We start from the raw sequence: 21,154 nt of genomic DNA on the forward strand, positions 1-21,154 counted from the left end.
CATAGAATGAAGGCTACTGCTAAGCTTGTAAGCCGCCCTGAGTCTTCGGAGAAGGGCGGGATATAAATGGAATTAAAATAAATAAAATAAATAAATATATTTCTTTCCCCCTTAAAGGTTAATTTGCCACTTACATCTATGAGAGAGTGGGGGTGTAGTCTCCTCTCTTCACTTTGGAGGTTTTCTTAGTTTGGGGATCTTTCCCAAGGACTTAGTTACAGAGTAGAGGAGAGAAGATTGATACTCTCACCAGTTCCATGCATGCTGTTCACCGTTGTTCTGGTTCGTGTTCTTGGACGTCGGCTGCAAGTAGCTTGGGCTAGATGCTGTTGTACAACTAGCCTTTCTCCTGTCAGGCTAGAGGGCTTCTCCTGGGTTGAACAGAATGACCACTATCATTCCATGATCATTGGGGCACCCCTTTTTCTTTGTCACCTCTCCAGGGTGCCTTCAGGCCCATTTAGGGTCCCCTGTTTATGGCAAAATCAGCCATATGGGTGCAGAGCTCCGCAATCCTGCAGCTGAATGCTACAGCACAAAAACAGGAAGTCTTGAGAATATTAAACTTTAATCTAGCACAAAACAGCCTGTCTATTCTGCTTGAAGGTTTTCTTCTGCCAGACAGTTCAGGAGTTTCCAATAAAGCATAGATCTTAATTATGCTGAGCAAATTTAGTGACTCAGTGGGTTAGGATGCTGAGCTTGTCGATCAGAAGATCGGCAGTTTGGCAGATCGAATCCCAAGTGCCACATAGCAGAGTGAGCACCTATTACTCGTCCCAGCTTCTGCCAACCTAGCAGTTCAAAAGCACATAAAAATGCAAGTAGAAATATAGGGACCACTACGGTGGGAAGGTAACAGTGTTCCGTGCACCTTTGGCGTCTGGTCATGCCGGCCACATGACCACAGAGACATCCTCAGACAAGCACTGGCTCTTTGGCTTTGAAACGGAGATGAGCACCAGCCCCTAGAATCGGAAACGACTAGCAAGCATGTGTGGGGGAAGCTTTACCTTACCTTTAATTGGCTGGATTCTCTTTCTTTTTCTTCTTCCAAGAAGGAATAATTATGGCTGTGCTCCAGGCTCTAGGATGGAGTCTATATTATTGATGTCAGGAAAAAAAATGTGACACCTATCTTGGAGTCCACCATGCAGGAAGAGTTCCTTTCAGTTGAGGTGGATTTAAATCCAGATGTGAGGCTGTTTGGAACTTTTAATTACTAATTACTGTATGTATTTCAACAGCTGAAACTGATTTCCCAGAATGTTGCTAGGAGAACTGAAAAGAGTAGAGTAAGAATGGTGACTTCAGATAACATACAGTTGGCAAACAAAAAGCACAGAACAAAATAACAGAGTTGGAAGGAACCTTGGAGGTCTTCTAGACAAATGGTTGTTCAATCTCTTCTTAAAAACTTCCAGTGTTGGAGCATTCACATCAGGAGGCAAATTGTTCCACTGATTAATTGTTCTGTCAGAAAATTTCTCCTTAGTTCTAGGTTGCTTCTCTTCTTGATTGGTTTCCATCCATTTCTTCTTATCCTGCCTTCAGGTACTTTGGAGAATAACTTGACTCCCTCATTTTTGTGGTAACCCTTGAGATATTGGAAGACTGTTATCCTGTCATCCCTAGTCCTTCTTTTCATTAAACTAGACATACCCAATTCCAGCAACCATTCTTTATGTGTTTCAGCCTCCAGTTTCCCCAATCATCCTTGCTGCTCTTCTCTGCACTCTTTCTAGACTCTGAATATCTTTTTTACATTGTGGTGACCAAAACTGGATGCAGTATTCCAAATGTGGTCTTACCAAAGCATTATAAAATGATATTATCCATGTGATCTTGATGCTATTACTCTGTTAATGCAGCCTACAACTGTGTTGGCTTTTTTGACAGCAGTTTGTATTTAAGTGATTGTCCACTAGGACTCCAAGTTCTCTCTCACAGTACTACTATTGAGCAAGGTACCATCTATACTGTACCTATGCATTTGGTTTTTCTTGCCTAAATGTAAAACCTTACTTTTTTCACCATTGAACTCTTTTTTTTCTTCATTGGTATTGTACTTCTGCCAACCTAGCAGTTTGAAAGCACGTAAAAATGCAAGTAGAAAAATAGGGACCACTACACAGTGGGAAGGTAACAGCGTTCCGTGCACCTTTAGCGTCTAGTCATGCCGGCCACATGACCATGGAGATGTCCTCAGACAAGCTCTGGCTCTTTGGCTTTGAAACAGAGATGAGCACCGGCCCCTAGAGTTGGAAACGACTAGCACGCACGTGTGGGGGAACCTTTATCTTTTTATTGTACTAAACTGGGCTTTTATAATCTCACTTTTCAAAGTTTCCCAAGCTTCTTGGGTTGGTTTTCCCTTGAGGATTCTCATCCATGGAATCCGTCTACATTTATTGTTAACTTAGTCAAGCTATTCTCCAAAGCGCCTGAAGGCAAGACAAGAAGCAATGGATGGAGACTTGTCAAGGAGAGAAGCAACCTAGAACTAAGGAGAAACTTTCTGACAGTTAGAACAATTAACCAGTTGAACAACCAACTTCCAGAAGCAGTGAATGCTCCAACACTGGAAGTTTTTAGGAAGAGACTGGACAGCCATTTGTCTGTAATGGTATAGGGTTTCCTCCCTGAGCAGGGGGTTGAACTAGATGACCTCCAAGGTCCCTTCCAACATCATCATTATTATTATTATTATTATTATTATTATTATTATTATTATTATTATTGTTATTGTTATTGTTATTGTTATTGTTATTGTTGTTGTTGTTGTTGTTGTTGTTGTTGTTAATTATTTTAGCTCTCTTAAAGTCTGACTCTAGTTTGACTTTGTTCTATTTGTGCTTGCATAATGTTGAATTCCAATATTGCATGATCACTCCCACCGCCCCATGGTTCCTGTAGCTTCAATACCTTCTATCATTTTGTCTCTGTTAGTGAGCATTAAACCCAATATGGCTGATTCCCTAGTTCTCTTCTAGGTTTGTCAGGAACCTGTTTGATCTTCCGCTTGGTGCAGAGTTGGTCTCATAGTTGATGTCAGGGTTAGTTAAAGCCCCCCATTACTATTGTGATGTGCTTTCTACATACCATAGTTAACTGACTAGCAAAAAGTTGATCTATTTCCTCTGTTTGGTTTGGTAGCCTATAGTATAAACCTATGGCAATGTGATTTTTTTCTCCTTCTATATTGACCCAAATGTAAGACAGTTCTCATCAATGTTTTGGTCTATTTCTGTAGAGATGTAGTTATTTCTTATATATATAATGCAACTTCACCTCCTCTTTTATTTTATTTTCTTTTAAATATTTAAATTATTCTACCTGTGTATTCCGTTGGTGGGTTTCATCCCACCAGGTTTCCATAATGGCAACAATATTATATATGCCCTCATTAACTTGAATTTCTAATTCACCCTGTTTATTCCTCATACTCTGTGCATTGGTGTATAGCCATTTGAGTCCTTTTTGACTGACCCTGTGTTTACTTTCTACATAACCTATTTTGTGCCCAAGTTTCCCTACTTCCTTACCACTTGTTTGATTAGTGCACATGGTATGGCACACACTATCAAAAGAAAGTCCAAAGAGAGTTTGTTGTACTAGCAGCTTAAGGAATCTTTCAACTTTTTTAATTATGCTTCTTATAGACAATGTTGCAAACGATGCCATCCTAAACCTAGTTGGTCCCAAAGCCTTTACAGTCAATCACTGACTATTTTTTGCTGCTTGTTTTATAAAGCAACAAGAGAACAATGTAGGTGTTTCTAGGCTGTCTTCTCCTAATGCAGACATGTCAAACTCAAGACCTGAGGGCCAGATCCAGCCCAGAATATGGTTAGATCTGGCCTGCAGAGCCACCCTGGAAGTGATGAGGGCCCGGTCCCTGCCACCTCAGCCCCAGCCCAGCCCAGCCCAGCCCAGTCAGGCATGTGCACAGGAAGCAGAAATCTCTGGGGGCTGGCAGTGCACGGCAGCAGCTGCAGCTTGTTGGCCCTACCCTCGCCTCTCCCAGCCACACCTTGCCTCACTAGGCCTCGCAGCAGCAGCCTTGAGGACGCCCCCTCAAGGAAGCAGGGCTGGGCTGGGCTGGGCTGCAGGCTTCTGGTACCCCAGGAGCTCGAGGGACAGGCTTGGCGCTTGTCCTCTGCTGCCCATGCCACAAATTAATATTTTGAATTAATATTCTGAACCGAAGACACAAGTGGGCATTTAATTAATGGATTTCCAGTGTGTCATGGATGCCAGTTTGATTCAAAGAAATGGTGGGCAGGGTTTTAAAAGCCTAAGCCCATTTTTAAATCAGTTTGTGAGAGATAAAGTTCCTTCCTCAGTTGGACGTGGCTTTTGAGGCTCCATTTGAGAGTGAAAATGGGCAGGTGGGGGGGGGGGGAATTCCAGAAGCCGGAACTCAGCTATAGAGAGGTGTGGCCACTCTTGCACCTTCTATAGGAATAAATCAAACCAAGTTCAGCTAAGCAATTTTCCTGGGCTAGCAAGGCAAACCCTCATTCAAGGGATTCGATTGCCTCATTTTTCCAACAAAAAATGGAGAATTAGCAAAGCACTCACAAGACTCTTCTTCCCTCCTTTTAAAAAAAAGAAAAAGAAAATAAGAAAATTCTGGGTTTTAGACCCCCAATTAAAAAAATGATGGAGATTTACAATCCCGCCAAGGTGGCTAAATGAAGGATGCCTGGTTATCTTACTTGTGTCTCGAGGCCTGAAATCTACAGAGTGAACATTAATTCCAGGGGCTGTAATTTGCCACCACCCCAAAAATTGCAGAAAAATCCTGCATGGAGTGCCACAGTATGCAGGTCGATTGCCATATTTAACACACTCTTTTAAAGCCTTTGCAAAGAAAAAGTTGGTTTTCTTTCATTGTTTTACTTCCAACACCTCTTTCAATGATGGTAGGGCAAATGGGAGATTACCCAGGGGTGAAATTACTTGAATGAGGTTTAAGCTTAAATTAAATTTAAAATTAAAATGGTATTAAGGCCAGACAATCTGTAGAAACAGCCTCATAAAGCTAATTTAAGCTTTAAGGGGAAGAAGAGGAAAAACGATTTTGCATTGGAGTGTTTTTGAGGTGTCTCCTTTTTCTGGCTTCACCCGTGTCCAAAATACTGACCTGGCAAATCATGTACCTGAATTACAAGAGAATTCAATGAGAAAGTTACCAATGGTTGTGAGAAGAGATGGAAGGCAAAAGAATTAAAGCCCAGGACAGTTAAATTAGTCTGTTCGCTCTGCAAATACAGAGTTTTCCGAATCACCCAGTTCTTGCATTCCATTTCAGATCCAGGCAAAGGTTCTTTGTCAAGGTAGATGCCATTTCTGGGCAGTGAGAGGTACTTAAGTGTCCATCTTCTCACCTTTCTCCTTTTCCTTCCCTTCCCTCTTCTCTCCTTCCTTCCTCCCTCTCTTTCATTCTCATCTCTCTCTCCTCCTGTCCGCTCCCTTCCCATCTCTTTCCATTTATTTCCCCCTTCTTCCCTTTTTTTGATTCACCTTTCCCTTTACTCTTTTTCAACCCCCTCCTTACACTTTCCTCTTTTCTCTTTCTTTTTCTCTTCCTTCTTTCTTTTACATATGTTTTCCTTTTCGTTCTGGTTATATCTTATTTATTTCCATTCCCTTTCTCTTACCCCATTTAAGGGACCAAAATCTGGATGTGTGTGGGCAATATACCAGAAAGTGACCCCAGCCCAACCCAGTCTAGCCAGACGCTCCCACTAGGCACATGCACAGGAGGCAGTGAGCATTCTGGGGCTGGGATGCCTGGCAGCATCTGCGGCTTGTTGGCCTCACCTTACCACCCTTCGACTCACCTTGCCTCGCCCCACAGTGGCACCGGTGGCAGCAGCAGCAGCCTCAAGGAAGTAAGCACAGCTGGACACCTCCTCGGAGAAGCAGGGCAGAGCTGGGCTGCAGGTCTTGGTGCTCTGGGAGATCTGGGTGCTTCTCCTCCACTGCCCAGGGCTCCAGGCAGCCCAGGGGACCATCAACACTAACTGGGCACTTGGATCCTCCTCCAGCAGGTGTGCATCCGGCCTCCTCTCTGCTTGGGCCGTGGAGTTCCATTGCCTCTGTGTGCCAGGGCTCAGCACGCAGTCATTTTTTTCAATGGGGTGACTCACACATCACTGGATGCCCAGCTGCAGCTCCACATCTGCCATGAGTGCTGCATTCCCCTTTCTGATCCTGCCATATGGCAGAGAGGGCAACCTTGGAGCCACCCCATACCCCTTCCTTCCTGCTTTTTATCCCACAGGCCAGACAAAGAGAGGAGCACAGGGTAGCATGAATTGAGCATTACTGGGGGCTGGCTCCAAGTGGCCCTCTCTGCTGCAGGGCAGGGCTGGAGAGGGGGATGCGGCTCTCATGTCAGATGCAGAGCTGTGGTCTGGGACAGCCAGGCACCCTATGATGCCCGAGCCACCCTTGGAGGACAACTGTACCCAGTGCCCTGGGGCACAGGGCCAATGGAACATCACAGCCCAAGCAGAAAGGAGGTCAGGCTGAGACACGCCTAAAGGAGGATCCAGACACTTGGTTAGTGTTGATGGTCCCCTGGGCTGCCTGTCCCAAGGGACACCTGGCCATGCTTACCTCCTCCTCAAGGCTGCTGCTGGTGTGCTCCCTCTCCTTGGGGGACAGCAAGGCTCCTCTGGTGGCGACACTTTGGTGTTGCCCTGGTCTCACCTTCTCCTGGAGAACTCCAGATCCTCTTTCCCAGCCTAGCCTGGACCACCAATAGGGGCCCCTCAATGTGAGTGACATCAAGCCAGTCATGTCAAGCTGGCCATTCCCACCCAGCCATACCCACCCAGCTAGGCCTACCCAGCCACACTCACCTGGCCCTTTGAGGGCAACCATAATGCTGATGTGGCCCTCAATGAAATTGAGTTTGACACCCATGTCCTAATAGTTACTTCAGCTGATCAGACTCCTGCTTCAATTCACCTTCATCCCCAAGTGTAAGTTGCATGGTAAGAGACATACCCAATTTGATCAATGGCTTATTCTATCCTCTATTCCGGAGATGAGATCCATTAGAAGTCCACAAGTAGACCTCAATATCATAAAAGTCTAACTAAAGCTTTGAACAGCATTAATTTAGAGCAAGTAATTGAATGATGGGGTTAATAATGAATTCTGAACAATATCAACTGTTTCAAGCCATACATTTGTAATACAGAGTTATTAATGAAGCTATAACTTCAGGCATGTTAATTTAATCTGGATTTTAATATTTATTTAGAGGCTCTTTGTACTTCACAGAATGCATTTCTGATAGCTCACTATTGCCATTTGAATTGCTTAAAAGACAACATTTAACAGATGCATCAGACTACTACTTTTTTCTAGTTATATTTCCATCACTTGTTGCCCTGCTCTCTCATTTTCTACATCAAAAGGATTTATTTATTTATTTTGTTCCACTGTAGAGGGATCAAACACTAAATTTATATTTTCAAAAAAGTGGTTGACCTCTAATCATTATTGTTTTGATACAAGCTAAAAACTGTTTGGATTAAAAGTTAAAAATTAAGCCTGTGAAACTGTTCCTAGATGCAATTAAAGCTTAGTTCCATCTGCAAATGTCACTGTAATATCACAACGTTTTTGTTGTTGTTGTTCCCACCTCCCCTCCCGTTCTATTTAACACCCAGCATGCTAAACAAATCTGGATAATTTGTATATTACTCACTGCTTTTTGTGTGTGATATTCTTGGTTGGCTCTAATAAAATTATTGTCATTCCATGGTTTTAAATTATTGATAAAGCTGTAGTTCTTTTCAAATATGTTGGCAATCAAAGGTAACAGTGAAATATTTGCCCGATCTTTCAATATCTTAAAATAATTTCTTTTTTTAAAGCATGTTTAGCCTGGTGACTCAGTATACCTTTACAGTAATGTGAAAGATTCATTTGGACTGTAATATAATAAATTGCTCAAGACCACCCACACCACTTCAACTGTTAAATAGAGGTTTAAACCTAAAATTTGTCTCTGTTCAAATTTCTAATTGCTCACTTAAAATCCCAAACTGCAAAGTTGCCCACAAATATACCAACCATCTGGCACGCAAAATGAGTTGTCAATGGAAACAAATCTGAGCATCACTGTGATTTCTAAAGTCCTGGTTTAAGAATTCTGTGTGGGTTCCGATAGCTGCTTCTTTTCTTTTTGTCAATCACATATTATTAAATGACTTCTGAAATCGGCAATCGAGAAACAGAAAGTGCTGAAGGACTTTTTTCCCCTCTATTTTTATACTACAAAGAAAAAAAAAGAATAAAGGATAAGTTGGTATGGCCTGGAAACTGAGACCCAAGACCCTTCTCAATCAGTGGGGTATTGGTTAATGACCAGAGAAGAGCATCCAAGGACATGGAACTACCTTTAAATTTGGATATAAGCATCTGGTATAGTTGGTAGCCTGGGGAGCTACACAGTGTGTGTGTGTGTGTGTGTGTGTGTGTGTGTAGAAATTAATGATAGGCAGATTTCTGCTACTCTACCCAAGCTCCATCTCAGTTCATCTACTAATTTCCACTGTACATAGAAACAGAAATAACAGAAGTACTTAAACCGTGCAACCAGGCAAAGGTATTCTGTAGCAATCTCCAATTTAGCACTTTCCAAATACAATGGCCATGCTAGCTGTGAATTTGGGATGGTCTTCAATGATGGAAAAGGTTGATTTATTGTAAAAGTGACTGGATTTAATTGAAAAATGTAATTGTGTGTTATGAAAATTTTATACGAGAGGTAGAAATAAAACTGAAAATGGGATGGCAATTTTATACTTTCTCTAGATATGAATGCAGAATACAAATGAATGTTATCCACACAGAGATGATGACACCACATGAACCTTAAAACTAAATTAGAAAAAAGAATGATTTTGTTTCCTTAAGCCCCTCTACCATAAACCCCTCTAGATAATATTCATTACTATTACATCTGTATAGTCAATTCTGGAATATTGTTCTGTAGCATTTGAATGTGTCTGAGAGATGGAGTTTTAAGCTTACCTGAATATAGAAGAAAAATATATATAATAGCAATCTATACCAAATCCAGTTCAGTTGGGAATACAGATCTGTTACAAATCAAGTTGAGCCATCTGCTAGTCATAGTGTACCAATCCTATTATACTTTGCATTGTAATAATGTTCCCATTACCCAGAGATAGGATGATTTTTCTAACTTATTTCCCATCAGATATATTTGGACCTCAACCAGAATAGCTCATGCAGCAATATTAGTTGAAAATTCTGAAGTTGCAGATATGTACTACACATACCTTTCAAAAAGTCAAGCGGATATATCTATTTCTTTTCTCATGCAGCAGACAATAATCTCGGGAGAATAATTAATCAAATAACACAGTTATCACACTTTCAGTTTTAAATATCTTCCCAATTACAGATCATCTGCAATTGTGAAAGTAAACACAGCTTATTGGAATTATGTATGATGTTATTCCCCTTCATGGACTACTGCCTTGTTGTAGCGGAGGGGCTTGCATAATTCAAAACCCCATGGACAGTACAAAAAAGCAAAAGGATATGACACTGGAAGATGAGCCCCTCAGGTCGGAAGGCATCCAATATGCTACTGGGGAAGAGCAGAGGGCTAGTAATAGTAGTGCCAGAAAGAATGAAGCGACTGGGCCAAAGCCAAAAGGATGCTCAGCTGTGGATGTATCTGGTGGTGAAAGGAAAGTCTGATGCTGTAAAGATTTTTTCTCCATAGGAACCTGGAATGTAAGATCCATGAATCAAGGCAAGCTGGACGTGGTCAAACAAGAGATGACAAGACTGAACATCGACATCTTAGGAATCAGCGAACTAAAATGGACAGGAATGGGTGAATTTAATTCAGATGACCATCAGGTATACTACTGCGGGCAAGAATCCCTCAGAAAAAATAGAGTAGCCTTCATAGTGAAAAAAAAAAAGAGTAGGAAAAGCAATACTGGGATACAATCCCCAAAATGACAGAATGATCTCAGTTTGAATCCAAGGCAAACCATTCAATATCACAGTAGTCCAAGTCTATGCCCCAACCACCAGTGCTGAAGAGGATGAAATTGACCGGTTCTATGAAGTCCTACAGCACCTTATAGAACTAACACCAAAAAATGATGTCCTTATCATCATGGGGGATTGGAATGCTAAAGTAGGAAGCCAAAAGATAATCGGATTAACAGGCAAGTTTGGCCTTGGAGTACAAAAAGAAGCAGGGCACAGGTTGACAGAATTTTGTCAAGAGAATACGATGGTCATAGCAAATACTCTTTTCCAACAACCCAAGATACGGCTCTACACATGGACATCACCAGACGGTCAATACAGAAATCAGATTGACTATGTGCTTTGCAGCCAAAAATGGAGAAGCTCTATATAGTCAGTAAAAACAAGACCGGGAGCTGACTGTGGTTCAGACCATGAGCTTCTCGTTGCAAAATTTAGGCTTAAACTGAAGAAAGTAAGGAAAAGCACTAGGCCACTCAGGTATGAACTAAATCATAACCCTGATGAATATACAGTAGAGGTAACAAATAGATTTAAGGAATTAGATCTGATAGACAGAGTGTCTGAAGTACTATGGACAGAGGTTCGCAACATTGTACAAGAGGTAACAACTAAAACCATCCCAAAGAAAAAGAAATGCAAGAAAGCAAAATGGCTATCTGAGGAAGCTTTGCAAATAGCTGAGAAAAGGAGGGAAGTGAAAGGCAAGGGAGAAAAAGAGAGATACACCCAACTGAATGCAGAATTCCAGAGGCCAGCTAGAAGAGATGTATTGGGCTTAATTAAAATACCACGTGGTAAGCTGGAGCTAGCTAACGGCTCCCAGAACCTCAGACACCCCGTCTCCAGTGCTGCTATTGGCTGCCCCTAGGCGGCAATGGGTTGCTTTAAACCTATTGGCTGCCACCTAGGGTCCAGGCTATAAATTGCTGCAAGCTGCAGCTAGTTCCCCAGTTCAGATCCTGCAAGCAAATAAACATGTTCATTGCTGAAGTCAAAAGGAGAGCTACAAGCATTCTTGGGCCTCAACTTCTACCACGCGTTCCTGCCTAACAAGGCCACAGTGGCGGAGCCACTTCACAGACTTTTAGATTAAAAAGTTTCATGGAAGTGGACCAGCATTCATGAGAAAAGTTTTCAAGACCTAAAGACACTTTTGTCAGCCAGCTCTACTGTCACACATTTCAGGGAGTCTAAACCAGTCTGTTTAGCGTGTGATGCATCTCCATACGGGGTGGGGGCAGTATTGAGTCATTTAGAGAAGAATGGAAAACAAGTCCCTATTGCATTTTATTCAAGGACACTGTCCTCTGCTGAGCGTAATTACGCTCAAATAGACAAAGAGGCCTTAGCCATTGTAGCAGGAATTAAAAAAATCCATGACTACTTATATGGCAGCAACTTCATGGTCTTCACAGACCACAAACCACTACTGGGACTCTTTACCACAGACAAACAAACATGCCACATACTCTCCCCAAGAATGTTGAGGTGATCTATTTTCCTATCAGCATACACATTTAAGCTGGTTCACAAACCTGGCAAAGAAATGGGCCATGCAGATGGCCTGAGCAGACTCCCACAGCCACTAATCGAACCAGATCCAGCCCCTGGGGCCAGAGTCCTGTCCATTCAGGACTTGCCAAAGTTTCCTCTCCACGCAGGGGACATTGCTGCAGAAACAGCAGCCTATAAAACACTTAGTAGAGTGCTTTCATGGGAACCCACGGGGTGGTTAGATAAAAGCCCAGGCTCTGAATTCCAGAGTTACTTTGCAAGAAAACATGAGCTATCAGCTCACAAAGGTTGTATCCTATGGGGAAACAGGATCATAATTCCCATTTCACTGACAGATAGAGTTTTACAGTCACTGCACAAAGACCATCCAGGTATTGTCGGCATGAGGGCCTTAGCTAGAAGCTACTTATGGTGGCCTAGATTAGTAAAAGTGCTACTGTCAATTTGCCAGCAAATTTGGAAAACTCAACAGTGGCCACAGGATTGGAAAAGATCAGTTTACATTCCAATTCAAAAGAAAGGCAGTGCTAAAAAATGTTCAAACTAGCGCACCATTGCATTTCACATGCTAGTAAAGTTATGCTTAAAATCCTAAAAGCTAGATTCCAGCAGTATGTGGATCGAGAACTACCCGAAGTACAGGCAGGATTTGGAACAGGCAGAGGAACTAGAGATCAAATTTGAATTTCAATTTGAATTTTATTGAATTTATATACCGCCCTATTCCCGTAGGACTCAGGGCAGTTTACAGGGTACTTAAAACATTGATACAAAATTAAAAACAATTTAAAAAGATTAAATTAAATCCCTGAAAAAAATATAAAAAACCCCAATTAAAAGTCTCAGCCTGGGCCGGAAAGCTCGAAGAGCCAGGCCTTCAGGTCCTGGCGAAATGAATGAAGGTTGGGGGCAGTCCTAAGCTCCATGGGCAGCTGGTTCCAAAGGGCAGGTGCACCCATTGAGAAGGCCCTCCCCCTGGGTGTTATCCGCTGACAATCTTTTACTGGCGGCACCCTGAGAAGGCCCTCCCTGTGGGAGCGCACAGGATGAAGGGAACTTGATGCTGGCAGCAGGTGTACCCTCAGATATCCTGGACCCAAGCCATTTAGGGCTTTATAGGTCATCACCAGCACATTGAATCTCACCCAGAGGGCAACCAGAAGCCAATGCAGCTCGCGGAGTAGAGGTGTTACATGGGAGTATCGGGAAACCCCCATCAAAACTCGCGCAGCTGCATTCTGCACCAGCTGAAGCCTCCGAGTGGTCCTCAAGGGCAGCCCCATGTAGAGAGTGTTGCAGTAGTCTAAATGGGAGGTCACGAGTTCATGAGTGACTGTGCGTAGGGCATCTCGGTCCAGATAGGGTTGCAACTGGTGCACCAGGAGAACCTGGGCAAAAGCCCCCCTGGTCACGGCTCCTATGTGATATTCAAAACTGAGCCGTGAATCCAGGAGGATGCCCAAGTTGCGAGCCCTATCAACAGGGGGTAACACCTCACCCCCCATCGTTAAAGATGGAATAGTCTGGTTAACCCGAGATGCCGGTATGCACAGCCACTCAGTCTTGGCAGGATTGAGACAAAGCCTGTTTCTCCCTATCCAGACCTGGACCGCCCCTAGGCAATGGGACATCATGGCGAGGGCATCACTGGGGTGGTTTGGGGTGGAGAAAAAAAGTTGGGTATCATCAGCATTCTGATGATACCCCACCCCGAATCCATGAATGATCTCACCCAGCGGCTTCATATAGATGTTGAACAAAAGGGGAGAGAGAACCAACCCCAGAGGAACTCCACAAACGAGAGGCCTCGGGGTGGATCTCTGCCCTCCCGTCAACACCGACTGTGAGTGGCCCAGGATAGGAGAACCACCGTAAAACAGTGCCTCCCACTCTCAACCCCCTGAGACGCCACAGTAGGATACCATGGTCAATGGTATCAAAAGCCACAGAGAGATCTAATAGGACTAGGACAGAGGAACAACCCCTGTCCCCAGCCCACCAGAGATCATTCACCAGCGCGACCAATGCCGTCTCCGTGCTGTGCCCGGGCCTGAAACCCGATTGGTACAGGTCCAGATAATCAGTTTCCTCCAGGAACAGAGGAAGCTAATGCGCCACCACACTCTCAACAACCTTCGCCAAAAAGGTTGGAGACCGAACGATAGTTATTTAAAAAAGCTGGGTCCAGGGCAGGCTTCTTGAGGAGGGGTCTCACCACCGCCTCCTTCAAGGCGGCGGGGAAGATACCCTCCTTCAAAGAAGCAGTTATTAGTGCCTGGAACCAGCCTCGTGTCTATTCCCGGGCTGCATAAACCAGCCAGGAGGGGCACGGGTCCAATAAACAGGTGGTGGAGCTCAGCCTTCCCATAATCCTGTCCACATCATCAGGGGAAACAGGATTGAACTCAGTCCAGATAACATGCTCAAGACCGTCCGATTCCTCCACGTCAGACTCTGCCTAGTCAGAGTCCAAACTGGCCTGGATCTGAGTGATTTTGTCCATCAGATGATGACTAAACTCCTTGGCCCGACCCTGTAAGGGATCCTCCCTCACCTCCTGATTAAGAAGGGAGCGAGTCACCCTAAACAGGGCAGCTGGGCAATTATCTGCGGACGTGATGAGGGCAGCAAAGTAATTAGCCTTTGCCGTCCTCATCACCGCAAGATAAGACGTTATAAAGGATCTTAACTGCAATTGGTCAGATTCGAATTGGCTGGACCCCCAACCTCTAGACCCGGTCTCTGACGCTTCATCTCCCAGAGCTCCACAGAAAACCATGGAGCCCAGCGGGATCTGCACCGGGTCAGGGGTCGCAAGGGTACAACACGGTCGAATGCCTCAGTGGCCGCCCTTTCCCAGGCATCTACCAAGGCATCGGCCGGGCTGTGAATGAGGGTGATGGGTATGGAGCCAAGCGCCATCTGAAACTGTTCTGGGTCCATTGGGCACCTGGGGCGGAACCACCTGGTTGGTTCCACAGCCCAGCAGTGGGGGGTGGCATAACGGAAGACAAGCCGCAGTAGATGATGATCGGACCATGATAGGGGGACAATAGCTGGCGAACCCCCTCCCAGATCATCCAACCACTGTCCAGATAAAAACACCAGGTCGAGAGTGTGACCCCCCCATGAGTCGGGCCCTGAATTACCTGGGTCAGGTCCATGGCCGTCATGGAAGCCATGAACTCCCGAGCTAACTCGGACGACCCTCCCAGGGAAGGCAGGTTGAAGTCACCCAGAACTATAAGCCTGGGGAACTCCACCGCCAACCCTGAGAGGGTGTCGAGCAGCCTGGGCAGGGCTGTTGCCACACATCTGGGCGCCAGGTATGTGAGCAACAAGCCCATCTGAACCCGAGGGCCACATCTCAGGAGGAGGGACTCACTCCTGCCTATCTGGACAATGGTGGTCTCCCGCGGACCGAATAACCACCGCCACCCCACCACCCCTACCCTGAGCCCGTGGCTGGTGTAGCACACAGAAACCTGGTCAGTCCTAGAGGAGAGCAACCCTGACTGCTCTTTAGAAGGCTAGAACCTGAAGCTGAAACTCAAATACTTTGGCCACCTAATGAGAAGGAAGGACTCACTGAAGAAGAGCCTAATGCTGGGAAAGATTGAGGGCAAGAGAAGAAGGGGACGACAGAGAATGAGGTGGCTGGATGGAGTCACTGAAGCAGTAGGCGTGAGCCTAAATGGACTCCAGAAGATGGTTGAGGACAGGAAGCCCTGGAGGAACGTTGTCCATGGGGTCACGATGGGTCGGACACGACTTTGCAACTAACAACAACATGATGTTATTTAAAATATTAAAGTGAAAACAGCATAAAACAGAAGAGAATATATGCAGTTAATATTTACCACCACGTTCAGTTAAAAAAAATAATAGTACAAATCCAGATAGATCAATTATTTCTTTTTGCTAAGAAATTCCTTTGTTTTGTTTGTTTATTTTTTTTTGTTTCTTACTCTGGAGCCTACTAATTAAAAGTAAGTGGCTACAGTCATATAAAATTTATATGGCCTCATATAAATTCTATGGGGGAGGGGGAGAAGGTTACAAGTGGATAAAGCTAGAAAGAAGCACCATCCCACAAGTGTTTGTGAACCTCAGCAACTTTAAGATTTGTGGACTTCAACACTTAGCATCCCCAGCTAGCATGTTACAGAGTTGAAGTCCTATCTGTATTATATTATTATGAAACACTCCAAATGCAAACTATCTGTAGAATGCTTTGAGGACACATAATTCATTTCAAACAGCTACTACAGTTTGATAAACCTTCAGATATCTGAGCACAAATACAGGCTTCATTTTCTTGCCTCAAGCAGATTGGATTTATGCTTGTTGTTTTCTTTAAACCGCTTTACTTAATTTAGACATACATTAAAATACCCATCTGCCAGCTGTGCTAGTTTCAGCTGTATCAAACCAATAATTAGTATACTCCTGCTATTATTTTTATAGTATTAAAAAAACTGCATTAAAAAACTGTGGGATTAAATAAGAAAAAGAGAAAAACAAGGAACATTTTTGTTTCCCATCTAAAATACACTCTTGAATTATCTTTTAACCTCAACAGCTCTCTAAAAATAGGCAAGCTTTTTAATAGTGCACTATTGGAAAGTACTTTGGTATTTTTAAAAGGGTTTTTTTCAGTCTTGTTTTAATAAAAAGTCTGGCTCGATGTGGAGGCAATTTGGCTTTTAAAGAAAAGTAATAAGAATGACAGAATCTTGAAATAGCTGGAAAATCATTACAGGAAGTCTATGACATACAAACAGTGGTGGGATTCAGCTGGTTTGCACCACTTCAGCAGAACCGGTAGCTAATTTTTTGTTGCCAAGGCCCAGAATGGACTTCTGGAAGCGGCATCCACACAGACAAACGGTTGTTCACATATTTGAATCCCACCACTGAATACAATCTCTCATTTACTGTAGTGATCATTCGAAGTTACAACAGCACTGAAAGTGGCTTATGACCATTTTTCATACTTAACACTCCACAGTCATATTGTGATCAGAATTCAGACATTTGGCGACCAGCATGCATTTATGATGGTCGCAGTGTGGCAGAGTTATGTGATCATCTTTTGAAATCTCCTGGCAAACAAAGTCGATGAAGGAGTCAGATTCACTTAACATCCATATTACTAAGTTAACAACTGCAGTAATTCACTTAACAACTGTGGCAAGAAGGGTCGTAAAATGAGGCAAAACTAACTTGACAACTATCTTGCTTTGCAACAGAAATTTGGGACACAATTGTAGCCATAAGTCATAGACTATCTCTATCAGTCTTTATTTTCTTATAGCTATAATTTTCTAAATACATGAATCTATGTTCTTGGAATGGCCTCACAGAAATGTACCAGATTCCTATTGATAAGGTACATCACAAATTGTCTTATTTATTTATTTATTTATTTATTTGTTTTTATAAACCGCCCTTCTCCCGAGGGACTCAGGGCGGTGTACAGAATAAGATAGGCATACAGAATGAACCGTAATGAAAAACAAACACTAGTAAGATACAAACTGGGACCCCAATAAGAGCTATCAGGCCAGGCCGGACTGCTGGAACAGGTAAGTTTTTAATTCTCGCCGGAAGGTGCGGAGGTCGGGGGCCATCCGGATTTCGGTTGGCAAGCTGTTCCAGAGGGCTGGCGCACCCACTGAGAATGCCCTCCCCCTGGGGGCCACCAGCCGACATTCCTTGAGCGGTGGCACCCTGAGGAGGCCCTCTCTGTGGGAGCGCACAGGGCGGTGGGGCGCTGACATTGGCAGAAGGTGCTCCCGCAGGTAGTCCGGACCCATGCCATGTAGGGCTTTGTATGTCATTGTCAGCACCTTGAACTTCACACGGAAGGCAACTGGAAGCCAGTGCAGCGCACGGAGGAGAGGTGTGATATGGGAGTATCGGGAGGCTCCCAAGAGTGTCCGCGCCGCTGCACTTTGCACCAGTTGAAGCTTCCGAGTGGATCTCAAGGGCAGCCCCAAGTAGAGAGCGTTACAGTAGTCTAGGCGAGAGGTCACAAGCGCATGGGTGACTGTACGTAAGGCATCCAGGTCCAGATAAGGCCGTAATTGGCGAACTAGTCGAACCCGGGAAAAGGCCCCCTTGGTCACAGCTCCTATGTGATCTTCCAGGGAGAGCTGCGAGTCAAGGAGGACACCCAGGTTGCGGGCCCTATCAACAGGGGGTAGTAACTCGTCCCCGATGTTAAGGGATGGGATGTTCTGAGTATCCTGGCTAGCCGGTACGTACAGCCATTCAGTCTTGTCCGGGTTCAGTTGAAGCCTGTTCCTCCCCATCCATTCCCGGACCGCTTTCAGGCAGCGGGACATCACGTCGAGGGCATCACTGATGTTGTTTGGAGTTGAGATGAAAAGCTGGGTGTCATCAGCATACTGATGGTACCCTACTCCAAAGCTGCGAATGATCTCGCCCAGCGGTTTCATGTAGATGTTGAACAGGAGAGGCGAGAGGACCGACCCCTGAGGTACTCCGCAAGCGAGAGGCCTCGGGGTCGACCTCTGTCCTCCTGCCAACACCGACTGCGAGCGACCCTGGAGAAAGGAGGAGAACCAGCGCAGAACCGTGCCTCCCACTCCCAGTCCCCTGAGGCGTCGCAGCAAGATACCATGGTCGATGGTATCGAAAGCCGCCGAGAGGTCTAATAAGACTAGGACAGAGGAATGGCCCCTGTCCCGGGCTCTCCAGAGATCATTTATCAGAGCGACCAATGCCGTCTCCGTGCTGTACCCCGGCCTGAAGCCCGATTGGTACGGGTCTAGATAAACCGCTTCATCCAGGATCTGAGGGAGTTGGTGCGCCACCACGCTCTCAACAACCTTCGCAAGGAAGCGAAGATTGGAGACTGGACGAAAGTTATTCAATGAGGATGGGTCCAAGGTGGGCTTCTTGAGGAGAGGTCTCACCACCGCCTCCTTCAAGGCGGTGGGGAAGTGACCCTCACTCAGAGAAGCGGAGATGACCGCCTGGAACCAGCCTCGTGTCCCCTCTCGAGCTGCATATGCCAGCCATGAAGGGCACGGGTCCAGTAAGCATGTGGAGGAGCTCAGCCTCCTCATAATCCTGTCCACTTCCTTGGGAGTCACAGGATCAAATTCCTCCCAGGTGACGTCGACAAGACTGTCCATGCCTTGTTCTTCCAACTCAGCCCAGTTGGAGTCCAGGCCGGTTCGGATCCGAGCAATTTTATCCAGCAGATATTGACCGAATTCCTCGGCTCGGCCCTGCAAGGGTTCCTCCCTCACCTCTTGGTTCAGTAGGGAGCGAGTCACCCTGAACAAGGCAGCCGGGCGGTTATCTGCGGACGCGATGAGGGTGGAAAAGTAGTTGGATTTTGCCACCCTTATCGCAGCGAGATAAGACCTGGTGAGGCTTCTTAATCGCAATCGGTCGGATTCGGATCGACTGGATCTCCAATGGCTCTCTAGGCCCCGTCTCCGACGCTTCATTTCCCGGAGCTCCGCGGTGAACCATGGGGCTCGCTGGGATCTGCGCCGGGTCAGAGGCCGCATGGGTGCAACTCGGTCCAGAGCCTCCGTGGCTGCCTTCTCCCAGGCTTCCACTAAGGCATCTGCCGAGCTGTGAGCAGGGAGTGCATGTGCGTCCCCCAGCGCTGCCTGGAACCTATCAGGGTCCATTAGGCGCCTAGGGCGGTACCATCTGGTTGGCACCGTGCACCCACGGCGGGGGGTGGCAAAGGGGAAGTCTAGCCGCACGAGGTGATGATCGGTCCATGACAGGGGCATAACAGTCGTGGCACCCCCACCGATATCATCGCGCCACCGTCCAGACAAGAACACTAAGTCTGGGGTGTGGCCTCTCTCATGAGTCGGTCCAGAAATTATTTGCGACAGGTCCATGGCCGTCATGGAAGCCATGAACTCCCGAGCCAGATCGGACGATCCTCCCAGGGACGGTAGGTTAAAGTCGCCCAAGACCATGAGTCTTGGGAATTCAACCACCAACCCTGAGAGGACATCGAGTAGCTCAGGCAGGGCTGCTGCTGCACGATTAGGTGGTAGGTATGCTAGCAGCAGGCCCAACTGCGCTCCCGGGCCGTATCTCAGTAGGAGAGACTCACACCCGACCATCTGAGGGACGGTGATCTCTCGCGGGCTAAGGGATTCCCTGATGATAACTGCCACTCCCCCGCCCCTCCCGTGGGTCCGAGGCTGGTGCAGCACCTGGAAACCTGGCGGGCAGAGGTCAACCAGAGGGACACCACCCTCTTGGCCCAGCCAGGTTTCCGTGATGCAAGCCAGGTCCGCGTGCTCACTCTCCACTAGGTCACGAACAAGATGTGCCTTGTTAGCTACGGACCTGGCATTCAGGTAGACCAGCCTCAGCATAGGAGGCTGCACACCTTCGTTCCCGGGTCCTCCGGGGAAGTACAGAGGGTCGGAGCGTCTCACCGCTTGTACAGAGCGGAGATGACACTCCCGGTGATGATGCGGCCCTCTGTTTGTGCACCTTCTGCCGTTCCCCACCATCCTGGGAATAGGATGTTCGTCAGTGCACCTTTGGATATTGTCGGCGACTGGTCCTCGTTTCTCACCAAGCCTGGCCTGCGTTATGGCACTCGGAAGGCCTGCCTTCCCCGAGCAGCCATACTCTTTTCCCGCCCCCCTCCCTAACCCAACAAAAAACTTAACAAGAAACTTAACCAGGGGCCTCTTGTTGGTCTTGTAATGGAGGCCCCTGACCCTGCCTGGCCATCTCTCAGAGGCCCAAAGGTCGGGCCCGTCATCGAGGTTTGATGTAATGAAGGCAGGACGAACCCAGGAGAGGGGGGAACTCCTGAGGGCGAGAAGGTCTATGCAAGAATATTGAAGATGCATAGGGAGCATCGGGGAGCATTGGGAAGGCGGTCCCCTGGGTGGAGCATTAGAAGGAGGGTCTAGTCGGGTAGGTGGGTATCTGGACCGTCACCCAGCCACTGCCACTTGGCTGGGTGAACCGCAGAAGCAGGCCACTCCCCCATCCTCTCACGATGGGTTGTGATTCTGCTTCTGGGGGTGGTCCAGGACCCACTCTGGGTGAAGCATACCCCATAGAGCTCTCACCTCTATGGGGCTGCAGGTGTAGGACAGGCCACTCTGCCACCGTGGCTTGCACCCAGGCCCATCATGTCCTGTGGGGCGAGGGAGGGCAGGGGGGGGGTTCGGAGCTGGAGGAGGCCAGATGTTGATGGCCTCGGTTGTCTGGTCGCCGTCATCTCCAACGATCAGCTGCATCCTGGCGTCTTTAGGGGTGTTGATCGGCACGGAGATAGTGTCGGCACCCAGGGTGCGGGCCGTGGACGCCCCGCCGCATCTAGTGGTGCTGCTGTCGAGGGGTTTCGGTGAGATTGGGTGACCGGGGCCTGGAGAAGTTTAGCGCCGCTGTCAAAGGCCCCTCGGTGGTGGTCGATCGGGACCGTACAGCCGGCCTGCGGCATCTCCTTGATCCCAGGGAGAAGCCGCCGTTGATCAGGAGCAGGCCAGGAGGTCGAAGCAGGGCAACGACTCCAGTCCCGGTTGCTGCGGCTGTC

Source organism: Vipera ursinii, assembly GCF_947247035.1.
Source record: "Vipera ursinii genome assembly, chromosome: Z".
In the NCBI taxonomy this organism is placed as follows: domain Eukaryota; kingdom Metazoa; phylum Chordata; class Lepidosauria; order Squamata; family Viperidae; genus Vipera; species Vipera ursinii.